The sequence below is a fragment of the Nicotiana attenuata genome, unplaced genomic scaffold (assembly GCF_001879085.1).
Source record: "Nicotiana attenuata strain UT unplaced genomic scaffold, NIATTr2, whole genome shotgun sequence".
NCBI lineage: Eukaryota > Viridiplantae > Streptophyta > Magnoliopsida > Solanales > Solanaceae > Nicotiana > Nicotiana attenuata.
In genome coordinates, this window is record NW_017672635.1 from 173,740 (window position 1) to 179,757 (window position 6,018).

Sequence of the window (6,018 nt, forward strand, 5' to 3'; positions counted from 1 at the left end):
CACTACTTATATGGCGTATCTTGTGAGGTATATACTGATCATCGCAGCCTTCAACATTTGTTCAAACAGAAGGATCTTAATTTGAGGCAGCGAAGGTGGCTTGAGTTACTCAAGGACTATGATATTACCATTTTGTATCATCCGAGGAAGGCCAACGTAGTGGCCGATGCGTTAAGCCGGAAGGCGGTCAGTATGGGCAGCTTGGCGTACATTCTAGTTGGGGAGAGGCCCTTTGCAGTCGATGTTCAGGCTTTGGCCAATCGGATGGTGAGGTTAGATATTTCGGAGCCCAGTCGGGTGTTGGCTTGTGTAGTTTCTCGGTCTTCCTTGTATGACCGCATCAGAGAGCACCAGTATGATGATCCACATTTGTTTGTCCTTAAGGACAGGGTTCAGCACGATGACGCCAGAGATGTGACTATTGACGATGATGGCGTGATGAGGATGCAGGGCCGGATTTGCGTGCCCAATGTGGATGGGCTTCGGGGGTTGATATTAGAGGAGGCCCACAGCTCGCTGTATTCCATTCATCCGGGTGTCGCGAAGATGTATCAGGATTTGAGGCAGCACTACTGGTGGAGGAGAATGAAGAAAGATATAGTGAGTTATGTAGCTCGGTGTCTCAACTGTCAGCAGGTCAAATATGAGCATCAGAGACCCGGTGGTGTACTTCAGCGGATAGATATTCCCGAGTGGAAGTGGGAGAGGATTACTATGGATTTTGTGAGTGGTCTCCCTCGTACCTCGAAGAAGTTTGATTCGATTTGGGTGATTGTGGATCGGCTGACCAAGTCCGCGCACTTCATTCTGGTGTGTACTACCTATTCTTCGGAGCGGTTGGCAGAGATTTTCATCCGGGAGATTGTTAGGTTGCATGGGGTCCCAGTTTCTATCATCTCGGATAGGGGCACTCAGTTTACTTCCCATTTCTGGAAGACTTTTCAGCAAGAACTGGGTACACAGGTAGAGCTGAGCACAACATTTCATCCCCAGACGGACGGGCAGTCCGAGCGTACCATTCAGATATTGGAGGACATGTTGCGTGCCTGTGTTATTGATTTTGGAGGTTCTTGGGCTGAGTTCTTGCCACTTGCAGAGTTCGCGTACAACAACAGCTATCAGTCCAGCATTCAGATGGCACCGTATGAGGCCTTATATGGGAGACGGTGTAGATCTCTGGTTGGTTGGTTTGAACCCGGCGAGGCTAGACTATTGGGGACAGAGTTGGTTCAGGATGCCTTAGAGAAGGTGAAAGTGATCCAGGAGAGACTTCGTACAGCTCGGTCGCATCAGAAGAGTTATGCGGACCGGAAGGTTCGAGACGTATCCTACATGGTGGGCGAGAAGGTCTTGTTGAAGGTTTCGCCTATGAAGGGCGTTATGAGATTTGGAAAGAAAGGAAAGTTGAGTCCACGGTTCATTGGTCCTTTTGAGATACTTAGGAGAGTTGGGGAGGTGGCCTACATGCTTGATTTGCCACCCAGCTTGTCGGGAGTTCACCCAGTATTTCATGTTTTTATGCTCCGGAAGTATGTTGGGGACCCGTCCCATGTGTTAGACTTCAGCACGGTTTAGTTGGATGATGACTTGACTTATGATGTGGAGCCAATGGCTATTTTGGGTCGTCAGGTTCGAAGATTGAGATCAAAGGATATAGCTTCGGTAAAGGTGCAGTGGAGAGGTCGACCCGTAGAGGAAGCTACTTGGGAGATTGAGCAGGAGATGCGGAGCAGATATCCTCACCTATTTGAGACCTCAGGTATGCTTCTCGACCCGCTCGAGGACGAGCGCTTGTTTAAGTTGGGGAGGATGTGACGACCCAACCCGGCGTCTCATGTATTACAGCCCCGTTTCCCCCATTTATTGCTCTTTCATGTTTTATTATCAGCAACGGGTGAGTTAGAGTTGAATTGAATTGGTTTGGATAGGAAATGAGACACTTAGTCTCTTTAAGGAAGGTTTGGTTTGGAAAAGTCAACCGAACGTTGACTTATTAGTTAGAAGGCTCGGATGTGAATTCCGGTGATTCAGTTAGCTTCGGGAGGTGATTTGTGACTTAGGAGTGCGATCGGAAGTGATTTTGGAGGTCCGGAGTAGGATTAGGCTTGAATTGGCAAAGTTGGCATTTTGGCGAATTCTGGTGGATAGGTGATATTTTGATCCGAGGGTCAGAATGGAATTTCGAGAGTTGCAGTAGCTCCGTTAGGTGATATTGGATATGTGTGCAAAATTTCAGGTCATTCGGAGGTGTTCTGGTCGGGTTTTTGATCGAATGCGTAATTCGGAAGTTTTTAAGAAACTTAGGCATGAATTCGATGTGATTTGATGGTTTTAGCGTTGTTTGATGTGTTTCGAGGATGAGAACAAGTTTGAATGAGGTTTTAGGATGTATTGGTGTTTTTGGTTGAGGTCCCGGGGGCCTCGGGGTGAATTCGGGTGGTTGAACGAGAGGTTTTGAGGTGTGTTGCAGGTCTGTTGCTGCTGTCATCTGAAATTTCCGCTTCTGCGGAAATGGACCGCAGAAGCGGTTCTGCAGAAACGGGTGAGTGACCGCAGAAGCGGTCAGGCCTGGCTTAGGGAATTTCCGCAAAAGCGGAAGGATGGTCGCTTCAGCGGGTCCGCATAAGCGGATATTTTACCGCAGAAGCCGTTGTTGAGAGAACCGCAGAAGCGCATCTGGAGTCGCATAAGCGAAAAGGGCGGTTTTAATGAAAACCGCTTAAGCGGACTTCTGACCGCAGAAGCGGTCCCGCATAAGAGGAAGCGGGACCGCAGAAGCGAAAAACAAATGTTACAGAAGGGTTTAAAATATTAAATTTCATCCGCGAACAAGAGTTGGTTTCCACCATTTTTAAGCGGTTTTGAGAGCTTTGAGCGAGAATTTTCGAGGGCTTTGACTGAGAATCAATTGGAGGTAAGTTCCTTGGTCTAAATATTCGAGTTTATGGTAGAAATTACTTGTAAATTGTGGAAAATTCATCAAAAACGGGTCAAGCTAGGGCTTGAAAAGTTGTGATGTAAAAACGGATTTTGAAAGGGCATTTGAACTCCGATTTTGGTAAAATTGGTATGTGTAGACTCGTGGCGAGACGAGGAATCCAGTGATGTAAATTTCGTAATTTTTCGAGAAGTGGGCCCGGGGCTCGGGTTTTGCCAACTTAGTGAATTTTGGTATTTTTCGAGTCTTTTCGATTGGGTTATGTTTCTTTAGCCTATTGTAATGTATTCGTTGTGGTTTTAATCAGATTCGGCGTGCGAAGAGGTTGATTCGAAAGGCAAAGGCATAGCGAGCTAGACTTGTGGCTGGCTTGAGGTGAGTAATAGATGTAGATGATGACCTGAGGGTTTGAAACCCCGGTATATCACATCGTGACGCTATATTGAGGCGAGACACGTACTCTATGACGAGTGCGGGGTCGATTGTGACTGGGGATTGTGACCTAGTCCGTTCCGATTGATGTTCGTACTGTGTTCTTGATTAGAAATTGTTTGGTAATTATCCTACTTGGATTTTATGAATATGTTTGGGGCTTTGTGCCTATCATGTGCATCCTTCAGGGATCCTTATCACTGCTTCTATGATGCTTAGCATATTTCATGATATCGGTCCTGAGTTAGACACTGCCTCGAAATATTTAGTAAATAAATAAAGGTTTAAACACTTAGCTCTATAATTCCTAATAATTGAAACTTAAAAATGAACAATTTGACTGTGCCCGAGTGGCTTGCATGCATATATATATCTGGACTGAGTGTGGATCGGGCTGCACGCCGCAACGAATGCTACGATGATATTGCGCTTGGGCTGTAGGAGCCCCTCCGGAGTCTGAACCCCCACAGTGAGCGCGGGTACCCAAATGGATCGGGCTGCGCGCCGCAGCGGTCATGTGCATTGCATTGCATTCATGCATTTATACCTATTTGTCTTACTTGTCCTGGTATTGTTGTTGTTCCACCGTTTTATGTGCTGAATCGCTGATCATAGCTTTATATTGTAATATTTCGGAATTCCTTACTTTCAGCCATTATATATGTTTATTACTCACTGAGTTGGAAGTACTCACTTTACTCCCTGCACCATGTGTGCAGATTCAGGTGCTCCGGAGACTTAGTGGAGCTGTTTGCTGTCTTCTCGGATTTTATCTTCAGGAGTTGTCGAGGTAGCTGCCTGACGTCCGCAGGACCCGACTCCTCCCCTTCATTTCATTTATTTCTTTCATATTCTAGACTTCTTTATCACTATGGATATATATTACTCTATTACATCTAGAGGCTCTAGACTCGTGACTCCAGATCTATTGGGGAATGTTTGGAATATTCGTTATTATTTTTCGTACTATTTTATTTAGATTCGGATTGGAACCTTGACATTTGCTATCTTAATCTTATTATTTTGTTAACGGATTACGTATTTGGGTTGAGAGTATTTAATTGGTCGGGCTTGCCTAGCATCAGTGTTGGGCGCCATCACGACCGAGATTGGGGTCGTGACAATATTCTTGCGATTATCAGTAACCCGTGTTCTTCTAAAATATAGCTTTAGTCAAAATTCTATTTTTTGGTTAAACAAATTGGTTCCGTTACCAGGAATCTGATAATCCATTTTATTTTAGCCTAACTTCCCTTGTTGCGTCAACCATGTCAAACAACAATGACAACATTCAGGGAAACCAAGAAAATCAAACAACCCAGCAACTTCAGGGAGATCCACAGAACAATAACGTACTGATTACTTCTCCACAAGGCTCTCCACGGCGGTCTCGTGAAGGCACTCCTGATGGGTCTCATACAGATGGACAAGCTCAATTCGAGAATGTTGAAACTATGGATGAGGCTTTACAAAAACTTATTGCCTCTCAAGTCAATAAAGCTCTACAGGCTTTTGTTAGCCAATTACCTGCTGCACCACCTACACCCACACCAAATAACAACACTCTAGAGAACCCTCGTTCCGGACTCGTTAATTCAGGTAGTGGCGGAACCCCCAGCGAATCACAGGAGGGAGAACCAGGTAATTTAGTTAATTCTAATTTACAGAATTTAGTACTAACATTGCAGAAACAGCTCAAGGAGCAAAATGACCGCATAGAGCAAATACCCGGGGTGCCACCAGTGATAAAAGGGGTAGATATGGATAAATATTCACAACAACCTTGGAAGCCAAGTGCTGCTCCCCTTCCAATCCCAAAGAAATTCAAAATGCCTGAGATGCCAAAATACAATGGAACAACAGACCCGCGAGACCACGTGACTGCGTTCACAACAGGCGTAAAAGGCAATGATTTGACTAAGCAGGAGATCGAATCTGTATTAGTCAAAAATTTGGTGAAACACTCACTAAAGGTGCACTAACATGGTATTCTCTTTTACCCGAAAATTTTATAAATTCTTTTGCTGAGCTTGCAGATTCTTTCATCAAAGCACACTCGGGAGCCCAAAAAGTCGAAAAAAGAATGGAAGATATTTTCAAGATCAAACAAGGGGACTCAGAATTGCTTAGGGAATTTGTGGACAGATTTCAGCGTGAAAGAATGACATTGCCACGTGTACCGGATAACTGGGCAGCTATAGCATCCACGAGCAATTTGAATGAAAAAAGCTCAAAAGCTACGAGGCGACTCAAGGAAAGCCTTCGAGAATTCCCAGCTACAATATGGAATGATGTTTACAATCGTTATAGCACAAAATTGAGGATTGAAGAAGATATTATTTCACGACATCAAAAAGAAGAAAAGGTAAGCTTAAGACGGGCTGAAAACGAAAAAAGGTACCCAGTAAAAACAGGTACGAGCCATACATGGGACCTGCGGAAGAGACTCACGGTCAAAACAGGATAATCAGAGGTACGATCACAGATCAAGGAATAGAGAATCAGGCTCATCATCAAGATTTGGGAGTGACCGAAGTGCACGTGAGCCACGAGACAATGATGAAGGTCTAAAAGGCAAAGGTTTGGCGGGTTATAAAGTTTCTAAATGTGAGCACTTCTGAACTCGTGGTCTGTTTTAAGAAGCGATG